Consider the following 11805-nt stretch of genomic DNA (forward strand, 5'->3'; position numbering starts at 1 on the left):
AGGTGGGAGGGTAGCAGCTAGCTCAAGCACAGAAGTGAGAATCCAGGTGAATGGGATGCAACACACCAGCCAGGGTGTGTTGCATCCCCAAATTTTATGCTTGCCTCTGGCCACAGGGATCAGCTGGAGCAGCTCACTCCTCCCAGTGTGGGACCCTGTGAAAGCTCCTACTTGTTAAGCCACCAATATTCCTTTAGCTTTCTTGGATGCTGCAGAGACACTGTAACCTTAATGGTGTCCTGCCTGCCTGCTCGCTCCCCAAGGCCTGGCCCAGCCTGTGGGTAAGTCTGATGTGTTCTGTTCACCAGACCTTGACAGACTCTGCTGTCCCCTTTCAACTGATTGCAGGCATCATCCCCATCCACAGAGGCAGTGGGGTCTGCTCCTCAAAGGGCAGGAATGGTCTTCAACAGCCCCAACTGGAGAGGGACCAATTCAAACCACAAGCATGCTAGTCTTCCTGGAACTGCACAGCCCACACGAGAACCTGCTGCTGGGCAAACTGCTGAACTTGAAAGGAAACAAGCCTGCCCCTCTCCTGGGACAGGGAAAGGATTGCCAAGGAAAGCAGAGCATGGCCAGCCCTCTTTACCTGATAGGAAATACACTCCCTCAGCACAGCAGGTACCCCCCTGTGCCTGGCCAGCTCTAGGCCCTACCCATACTATGGTTAAAACCCTGCTAGCAACAGCATGTGACTATTTAAAATCATGATGTTACCTGCGGGTGAAGCCACTGCTCACCAGGGTCACTTTACTGCCTTTTGCTCATCCTTGGATACTGGCACCAGCCAGTCAGCTTCCCTTTGCTGTTTCATAGATTCTAAGGCCAGAATGGACCATTATGATCACGTAGTGTGACCTCCTGTGTAACACAGGCCCTAGACCTTCGCCAAAATAATGCATTGGGCAGAGCTTTTAGAAAAACACCCAGTCTTGACTTAAACATTGTCAGTGGTGGAGAATCCCACCCCTCATGGGTAAATTACTCCAATGGTTAAATTACACTCCTGTTAAAAATGTAAGCCTTATTTCCATTCTGAACTTGTCTAGCAGCAACATTCAGCAATTAGAGTGTGTTGTACCTTTTTCTGCTAGACTGAAGAGCCCATTATCAAATATTTGTTCCCCATGTTGGTGCTTATATACTGTAATCTAGTTACCCCTTATCCTTCTCTTTGTTAAGCTAAATAGATTTAGCTCCTTGAGTGTGTAACTATAAGGCATGTTTTCTAATTTTTTAATCATTCTTGTGATTCTTCTCTGAACCTGCTCCAATTTATCAACATCCTTCTTGAATTGTGGGCACCAGAACTGGACACAGTATTCCAGCAGTGGTCACACCAGTGCCAAATACAGAGGTTAAATAACATCTCTACTCCTACTCGAGATTCTCCTGTTTATTTATCTCATGATTGCATTAGCTCGTTTGGCCACAGCATCACACTGGAAGTTCATGTTCAGCTGATTATCCACCAGGATCCCTAAATCTTTCACAGAGTCCCTTATCCTGTAAGTGTGGCCAACATTCTTTTTTCCTAGATGTATACAGTTATATTTAGCCATATTAAAATGCATATTGTTTGCTTGTGCCCAGTTTACTCTGAATCGGTGACCTGTCCTCTTCATTATTTACCACTCCCCCAATCTGGGGGTCATCTGAAAACTTTATCAGTGATGATTTTATGTTTTCTTCCAGATCATTGATAAAAATGTTCAATAGCATAGGGCCAAGAGCTGATCCCTAGGCGACCTTGCTGTAAAGAGACCTGCTCAGTGACAATTCCCCATAGACAGTTACATTTTGAGACCTATCAGTTACAGAATTTTGAATTCATTTAATATGTCCCATGTTAATTATATATTGTTCTAGTTTTTTTAATTAAATGGTCATGCAGTACACCATCAAATGCTTTACAGAAGTCTACGTATGCTATGTCAATACTATTACCTTTTATTAACCAAATTTGAAATCTCATCAAAAAAGATATCCAGTTAGTTTGACAGGATCTAGTTTCCATAAACATATGTTGATTTGCATTAATTATATTATCCTTCTTTAGTTCTTTATTAATTGAGTTCCATATCAGCTGCTCCATTATCATACCCGGGATCAATGTCAGACTGACAGGCCTATAATTACCCAGGTCATCCCATTTACCTTTGTTAAATATTGGCACAGCATTAGCGCTCTTCCATTCTTCTGGAACTTCCCCAGTGCTCCAAGACTTAGTGAAAAATCAATATTCTGTGTTCTAGACCAATACGGCTCTGCCAGAGGTTTCTTCAGTGCTGCATGATAATTTTGGACCCTGCAAGTGGCTGGCATATTGGAGGGGTAGGGCACTGAGCCCTAAATCCCTACCAAAAAAATGAGTGAGCTAAAATATAAATTCTGAAACTTGACATTAGAGAGTCTGTAAGACCCTGCTCTTTCCACTTCCAGACCCTGGGACAGAGCCTCAGCTGGTGGAGATCTGACAATTTACACATGCCAAAGATCCACCCTACATTTTAGACTGATACTTCTCAATATGAAGAGAGCAGAGGGAGCAGGGCAGGATTCCTCATGCCCAGGATGGCTAAGCAATAATCCTCTGGAATTTCTGAATTTACTTGGACCCCTGTGAAACTCAGTGACTTTCTCAACAGCCAGATGAAAAATAGCAACATTTCAGAGGGTTTGGGAGTGACTGAAATTAACTGATGGGGGCAAGTTGTGAGTGGAGTGGAAGAGGGGGCACCAGAAACATTTCCTCAAAATAACACAGAGCAGGATTTATGGCTAATATCTCACCAAGCAAAAGACAGGGGGCCAGCTTTGGTGCAGAGTTCTCTTCCACCACCAGGCCTGGGACCAAGCAAAGGTGGGCTATGGGGGTGTTCGCTTTCTGCTCCCATTCTCTGCCCTTTAATTGGTCAGTTCAGCCAAGTGATACATAATTATATTAAAAGATAAGTTTTAAGGTTACAAAGTCAAGCACTCCAAAATTAGGAAATGCCACAGTTCAGGTTGTTGTGTAACCTCAGTTGGGCCATCTTGTGTATATGTGTTATGATACAGTCATTAATTATTCCCCCTGCCCCTGCAGCACCTCAGCCTTATTCAGTGCACAGAATGGACCTGCCTGGGGATGAATCAGGGTTGTGTAGCAGAAAAGGCTGTTGTCTGTAGGATCCCTACTTCATTTGTTGCAAAAGTTGGAAGGTAGGCAATGAACGAGGCAGGAGATTGCAGAGAGAGGAAGGGTGGGCTTGTGGTTAAGGAAGTTGCATGCTGCCCTTTGGAGAGTTTAACTGTGGTCTAGCAAATCTTTTTGAACATGGGCAAACTGTCATTTTTCAAAGGCTTGGCCACATTTAGGCAGATTTTCAAGGAGATGGTAAAAGGCTCATTGCTGACAGAGGCCATTTTCCTGTCAAATTTCAACTCCTTGTTCCAAAGCATGTGGACACTTGAGCTTTTCTTTAAAAAGCTCACCAGAATTTTTTATCATCATGAGCCAAACAACATATTTTTCCCCTGACTCATTCTTGGAAGTGACTGAACTGTTTTGGCTGAAATTTTCTAATTAAAAAAGAAAAATTTAACCTGAGGCATAGAAAATTTCAGCACAGATAGATAAAGTTAGGTAATGTTACTGAAAACTGGGCCTTATCATGAGACGTGTCAAGAAAACTTACTAACAAGTGGTACTACCAGCTTTGCCTATAATGTAATAACTCTGTGATGAATTGAGAACTCCCCTGGTGTTGTACACCACAGCCATACCGAACTTCACAACTGCAGCGGGGAAAGACTCAGATCCACTTGTTTGAAAAACACAGTTCTCAACCACATGACCTTAAAGAGGACCTCAATTAGCTGTTAGCGGTACAGGGCCTCTGACCAAAGAAAGCTGAAATGAATTAGAGCTGCTCACATCTGATTTCAATAGCTGTGCATTAGGAATGTACACCCCACTGGGAGGAGGGCAGATAGGAACATGTTATCCTACCACGTTAGTCAGATAAAGAAATAATTACAACAGTGTTTGCTCTGATCCATTCAACATAAAGAACCCAGCAGGAGAAAACTGTGATGAAAACTGATTGTCCCACCTCCTGGGTTGCCATAATAACAGCATCTATAATAGCACTGTGGCAGTGATGCTGATGTCAAGGATGAGGTGGCGCTTCCATTCCATAGCCTTACATAGTACATGGGTACCAAACAAGCCTCATTTGATATCCCATAAAAGATATAGGGCCATCCCTTCAGCTGCTCAACAGAGTTATCCCAATTTACACTGGCTCAGGATTTGGCCCACAGGGTGAGTCTAAATATCATGTTCTAGACATTAAATTTGCTTTAAGGTAGGATGCAGCCAAACAGCAAAGAGGTGAAAGGTGCCAGTCAGGCCCTGCAAGGCTCACATCGATGGGGCTCATTATTTGCTTTTGTTTGGATAAAAGAGTCTAGCCTTTTGCTTTTTGAGGCGCCTTGACAATATTAACCAGCATAGAAGCCTGAAATCTGCTTGCTAGGTACAACAGCATCAGCTGCCTCTTATTCCTTTTCTGGGATCCAATTTATTAAGTCCTGGACAGTTTTTTAAAATAGAACTCAAACCTACAGTCTTCACCCCACTTTCAAGCTGGGCCCAGCCCCTCCATCTGAGAATCTGTCCTTTTTGAAGTTCCCTTCTTTCACCTCAGTCCTAAGCTGGGCCCAGCCCCTCTTCCCTGAGGGTCTGCCTTCTCTTTGGAGTTCAGACACTCTTCTGCTCCAGTCCTAACTTGGGCACAGCCCTTCCTCCCTTGCCTGCAGTTTGGTCTTCTCCACGGGCCTCCTTCCCTGCTGCTATCATCCAGCCACTGACTCAGGACAGTACAGGAGCCTTCTACTACCAACATCCATCTGCTACTCCTCTCGCTAGCTTCTTCCTTATCTACAGCAGTTCTGATTGGGTCACCTGACCCTCCTCATTCTCCCTACCCGTGAAGGAGAGCTGGCTATGTCACAGGTGGGGCTTTGCCCAGCTCCCCTTAAAGGGGCCAGCCACCCTGTGACACTAGGGTTGAAAGGAACAAGTGACTGGGCTCCACTTCTACAACAGAAGAATGGGGAACCTGAAGATCCACAAGGCCTTTGTACATTAAGTGAGTCTGTTATGTTTGGGGTGTAACCAGGAGTATAGTCGAGGGTAAACGGAGTACCTGCCCCTACTTCTCATTTGGGGAACATAGAGTTTAGCGTAGATCAGTTTACCCACTTCTTTTTTTACCATTAGACTACAGGGTATATCCCAAAGAATCATCTCATTCATGCTCTCCCCTATGGTGATAAACCTCAAGCTTCTGCTGCTCAGGTAGTTGGTGGCTTCTGATGGTTAGCCACGAGGTGCTGGAAATCCACAAGGAAACACAGCAGGTATGGAGCCCTGGAGGGGTCACCCATGACCTCTCTGCTTTTCAACATTAATCTGCGGCCATGTGAGTATGTTGTACGATATGCTGTCAATATGCATGACCAATACATTGTCAGCACTCAGCTCTGCCGTAGCTACATTACCAAAGCTTATGGCAGTGATAACACTGTGCTAGCAGCAGATAAGCACCTGGAAGAAAAGCAGCTGCCTAGAGCTCAACCCTGGAGTTCCCACTGGTAAGGAGAGGAAAACTCTTTAAGGAGCTGGCTAAGAAGCTCCCCACACCTTCCATGAAGGGGTTTATCCTCCTGCTGTCAGACATGCATAGCTTGGATTCACATTAGCTTCTGGATAGTCAAATAGTGACAGTAGCAAGAAATGCCTCCTTGTACTTCTGAATTGTTAGGTGGTTACACCTGTTCTCTTTGTATCAGTGGTGAGCTTGAGCGGGTTCGCAGGAACTGGTTGTTAAATTTAGAAGGCCTTTTACAACTGGTTGTTCCAGGACAACCGGTTCTATAAGGGCTTTATTTACCAAAAGCTCCGGCACTCTGCCCCGCCCAAGCTCACTTCCCTCTCCTCAATGCTCCTCCCCCTCCCCTGCTTCCTGGGAATCAGATGTTCGTGGGAAGCCTGAACAAGCAGCAGGCAGGCAGGTAAGCTGGGGTGAAGACGGGGGTGGGGGGGGAAGGTGTGGCCGGCTCAGCGGCTCCCTCCAGCCCAGGTCCTGGTCCCGGTGAGCGGCTCCCTCCGGCCTGGCACCCCCGGCCCCAGACCGGTCCCGGCCACAGCCGAGTGCCCCTGGCTCCAGTCCCGTGGCTCCCTCAGGCCCAGCTCCTGGGCCCGGCCGAGTGCCCCTAGCCCCGTCCTATCCCGGCCCCCGCCGAGCGCCCCCAGCTTTGGCCCCGCAGCTCCAGCCCGGCCCGGCCCGAGCGGTGCCGGTGTTGGTCCTGGCCCCGCGGCTCCAGCCCAGTCCGGCCCCCTCAGCGCGGTGCTGATCCCAGCCCCGCGGTTCCAGCTCGGCCCGGCCCCCGCGGCGCCGGTACTGGTGCTGGGCCCGGCCCCGCGGTTGCAGCTCTGGCCTGGCCCAGCTCGGGCCCCACGGTGCCGGTGCTGGTCCTGGCCAAGCAGCTCCAGGCAGCGTGGTAAGGGGGCAGGGAGCAGGGAGGGGGTGTTGGAAGAGGGCAGGGGAGTTTGGAGGGTCGTGGGGGAGTGGATAGGGGTGCGGTGGTCAGAGAGCAGGGAACAGGAGGATTGAATGGGGGCAAGGGTCCTGGGGGGACAGTCAGGAAGAAGCAGGGGTTGGATGGGGTGGCGGTGGGCAGTCAGAGGACAAGGAGAAGGGGTGGTTAGATGGGGCAGGGGTCCCGGGGGGCAATCAGGAATGAGAGGAGGGATTGGATGGGGCGGCAGGGGGTAGTCAGGGGACAGGGAAGGGGGGCGGATGGGGCAGGTGTGACGTTATTGATATAAATTGGGACCATATAGAACATGGGTTGCAACCAAGGTCTTGTAGTGGCCCCAAATCTTAGGTAAAGGGGGTCATATAAGGTGTCTAAGACCAGGTTATGGGTTGCTGGTTATAATTATGCTGTCTGTATGTCTGTATCATTTTTAGTTGAAGTTATGAATGTTGGCTCTATGCTGTCTGTATTTCAAGTTGGTGCTGTACTTCTGGGGGAAGCATCCCAGACAAGCTGGTGTTAGCTCTGCTTAGCCTGCTTGATGGCCCATTAAGGACCATCAGCTACACAATTGACCCATGGAGAGAAGGCAGACACGCCTTGTGACTCAGCAAGGTATGCAGAGACTTGTCCATGTGACTGCAGACTCCATTTTGCTGGGATTTTCCACAGTAAGAACAAAGAGATTCTTACACCTGGAAAAGCCTATATAAGGCTGATGCATCATCTCCATCTGGTCTTCAACCCTGCTTCTTACCTCTGGAGGGACTTTGCTACAAGCTGAAGCTCTGCACAAAGGACAGAGGACCCATCCCAGCGGGGGATGTACTCCAGAGACTTGATTTGAACCTGCAGTTTACTCCATCACTGCTGCAAGCCTGAACTAAGAACTTTGCCATTACTGTATGTAATTGATTCCATTTAACCAATTCTACCTCTCATTTCTACCTTTTTCCCTTTGTAAATAAACCTTTAGATTTTAGATTCTAAAGGATTGGCAACAGCGTGATTTGTGGGTAAGATCTGATGTGTATCTTGACCTGGGTCTGGGGCTTGGTCCTTTGGGATCAAGAGAACCTTTTTCTTTTATTGGGGTGTTGGTTTTCATAACCATTTATCCCCAGGACGAGTGCACTGGTGGTGATACTGGGAAACTGGAGTGTCTAAGGAAATTGCTTGTGTGACTTGTGGTTAACCAGTGGGGTGAGACCGAAGTCCTTTTTGTCTGGCTTGTTTGGTTTGCCTTAGAATGGAAAAACCCCAGCCTAGGGCTGTGACTGCCCTGTTTGAGCAATTGGTCCTGATTTGGCACTCTCAGTTGGGTCCCGCCAGAACTGCATCGTCACAGCAGGGTCCCGGGGGGGTTGGATGGGGCAGGAGTCCCGGGAGGGGGTGGCCATGACCCCCTTGTGGGGTGAGGAGGAGGGAACCTGTTGTTAATATTTTCACAGCTCATCACTGCTTTGGATGAGGACTTAACCACCATGATCTACATGCTCGTCACTCAAGACTGGATGGCTACAACTCTTTCTTTTAGGCTTGTTGGGGGAAGCTTGATGGAAAAACTCCTTCCTGTACAAGTCAGCTTGTTTCCTGAGCCGGAATAGCTGCCAAGAGATGCTCGTCCCAGTGCTCTGCTCCCTCCACTGGCTTCTCATTTGGTTCTGGGGTCCAATTCAAGATGATGTCTGGGCTTTAGCTTTCCACTCTCAGTAGTCTGGAAACAGGTTACCTTAGAGATATCCTCACCAAGACAGCTAAGATCACTGGGGATGCAGACACTCAGAGAGCCTAGGGTACTGGAAATTTTCAGTGTTAATTTCTATAGTGAGTTTCACCCTTTGAAGGAGGGCATCAGCATGTGCCTTAGGCTACGTCTATACTACCCGCCCGGGTCGGCGGGTAGCGTTCAACTTCTCGGAGTTCGATATCACGTCTCATCTAGACGCGATATATCGAACTCCAAACGCGCTCCCGTCGACTCCGGAACTCCACCACCACAGACGGCGGTGGCGGAATCGATGAGGGAGCCACGGACTTCAATCCCGCGGCGTCTGGATGGGTGAGTAGTTCGAACTATGGTAGTTCGAGTTCAGCTACGCGAATATACTTGCATACCTTAGTTCGACCCCCCCCCCTTTTTGCAGATGTCTCATCTAGACGCGATATATCGAACTCCAAACGCGCTCCCGTCGACTCCGGAACTCCACCACCGCAAACGGCGGTGGCAGAATCGACGAGGGAGCCACGGACTTCAATCCCGCGGCATCTGGATGGGTGAGTAGTTCGAACTATGGTAGTTCGAGTTCAGCTACGCGAATATACTTGCATACCTTAGTTCGACCCCCCCCCCCAGTGTAGACCAGGCCTTAGTCTAGCCATTGTAAAGCCACCTTTTTGCAGACGTTAACCTACAATAATAGGGAGAGGATGGGAGAAGGAAAAAGGATAGAAATTCCAGTGTAAGTGGTTGAATCCCCTGCAGGCGCGGAAGAGTCCAGTTCAGTGATTCCTCTGCTTTTCCTAGAGACTGTATTTTACAGTGATTGGCTCCTTATAAATATATGAGAGAGAGAAAGCAAGAGATGGATAATAATAGCCACATTGTTAAAACCCCATTACCATTGTGAAACTCACCCTATAGATAGCTGATGTATTAACTTTGGCAACCCTCCTAACTACACATGCCAATAAAGCTATTGAAATTGACACACAGAGGGGGAAAAAAGAGACAGCTGGAGGCAATTTTCAAAGAGTTGTTTGGAAACTTCGAGCCGAGGCCCCTGCCCTCGCTGAGCCATGAGGAGCTTCATGGTGAATCTCCCTACGGAGCTGGCTGCTCATTGGCACTTGATTAATACACAGAGAGGTTAGAGATGGGAAAAGCCCGAATAGGTCTTTTCCAGCCCATCTCCCTGGGGCCAAAGCATTCCCTGTAGTATATTTGTGGTGCTTTGTCCAGTGTAATATTAAAACATCCCACCCCTTCCCTATGGGGACAATTCTACAGACTCACCAACCACACTATCGGCAAGCTTTCCTTGAGATTCAGCTATTTCCTCTAGTTTTTCCCCTTGGTGCCCACCACCCTAGATGATTTATTTCCTTCCTTGGTGTTTAAACTCCTCCATTATTTGCAGTCTGCTATCAGGTTTCCACCTCGCCAAGCTAGACACATTAACCTCTTTTCATGTCAGTCCTTCCAGCCCTGCTTAATATTTTCTCCTGTCAGCTATGAACTCCTTCCGATCTGTCTCTGTCTCCTTTGTGATGAGGTGTCCATAACTGAAGGCCATGCACCAGGTGCAAGCAATGTGCAGGACTGTTGGGGTCCCGCTAGCCAGACGTGCAGATCACTCACTGACTATCTCCACCAGGCCAAGAATGTGTCCAAAAACAGATCCAGATCCTGCTCTTGGTTACATTCCTGCAACCATAGGGACTTGAGATACCTGTGGCATGGATATAACTCAGAGAAAAACTTGGACAGCTGTTACTGCAAGGAACATGCTTCTCTAACAGGCATGCCAGCCCCACAATCCACCATCCCTTCCCGTTCTTGCCCCAAGAAGCTTGATGGGGACTCTGTTCCCTCTCAGTCCACCCTATTACGGATGGAGTATGGACCAGGCTTTGTCTTTGCATAGAACTCCAATGAATCCTTTTCTGAGGGTTGAAGAATGTCCATTAACTATTCTGTTCACATTCACAGCTGCCTCCTTACTTCCTGTTTCCAAACAAGACAGGAAGTGCTGCCAATATGGCCTGAGAGAGGCTGTTCTGGGCATGCCAGACCTCCTAGCACTGGGTCTCCCCAGTGAGGCTGTTCTGGATGTGCCTGGCCCCTGACAGTGGGAGGCAATAAGCATGTCTCCCCAGGGGGGCTGTTCTGCTGTGTCCAGTCTCCCAGCAGAGGGAGACATTGGGTCCCCCAGGGAGGCAGCTGTGGGTGTGCCAAGCTCCCCTCCTCCCCCTGGCACTGGGTCTCTGCTGTGAGACTGCTCTCCCCACCTTGGTTTGCAGACCTGGGAGCTGTGCCTAGTTTGGTTACACATCCAGACGTGGGGTTGTTTCTCTGGAATGAACCCGACTCTTTTTCAAGTTGCTTGTGGCTCTCACCCTGCCCCAGCTTCGCTCCTGGGCAGCATCTTCAGTGACATTCCCATCACAATCCCTGAATCAAACCCAGAAACAGCTGTAACCAGCCACCTTGTCATCTCCCCACCCCTGCACTGTGGGGGAGGCTCCCTCAGTTTCCTTCTTGCCATTTCCCAGTGGGAGAAGCTCTCTTGTATGCCTGCCTGGCGTGGGCTCCATTGTTACGCTGCGCTCCCATCACCATGCCAACGAGTCAGATCTCATTACGCTGGGCTGCCTGGGAGGCACTCGTCCTCCGCCTGGTGAATGGAATAAAATGGGCAGAAAATGCACTAAAGCCTTTGCCACTTGTTTACGGTTGACAAATTAGTTTTGCATTAAGTTTTTAATGTGCCTGGCTTGTTCGCTCTTCTCAGAGAATTGCTCAAGCAGGCAGCAGTGCTGGGAGAGGAAAAGAGAGATGGGGAGCGAGGGAGGGGGCGGCAGAGACAGGCTGTATCTCGCTGGAGCAGATGGCATGTGTGAACGTTTGGATGCATCCCCACTGTTCAGGCAGACCAAGCTCCTCCAGCGAAGGTGACAAAACAATTAGGTTTCTCATGTGCACATCCAAAAGGGTCTGGAGGACTTCCATGCATGGGGCAAGGTTCATGCTTCAGGGAGATGGAGTGGCTGGGCGGGGACCTCCAGGGGGCGCACTTACAGTCCTCGAGGTGAACCCCTCCTTTCACCACCCACACTGGCAACCTGAGGTCAGCCCAACCACCCACTGCAGTTCATTGAATTTCACCTGGAAGCTGCACCAGAGCCCTGTAATGAAGCCTTGACATAAGTGTGGTCAGACAAACTGTGATGGGTCACTGCTCCGGCCCCTACATGCCTTTCTTATAGTGTATAGGGGCCACAAAATGAGCTGCAGAATTCCTCTGGCACCCGAGCAACATATGATGCCTCTGTGACAACTGAGGTGTCCGGGTGAATTACTACCACCTACTTACAGCAGGAGGTAGCCCTGTCTGTACCCACCAGGAGACATTCTCGTCAGCCACCAGCTGCTGGCCACACAGGTGTTCTGCTCTGGGCTCCATGAGCCCAGCTCTTTCCTTCTGCAGG

This window comes from Mauremys mutica, chromosome 4, assembly GCF_020497125.1.
Source record: "Mauremys mutica isolate MM-2020 ecotype Southern chromosome 4, ASM2049712v1, whole genome shotgun sequence".
Taxonomy (NCBI): domain Eukaryota; kingdom Metazoa; phylum Chordata; order Testudines; family Geoemydidae; genus Mauremys; species Mauremys mutica.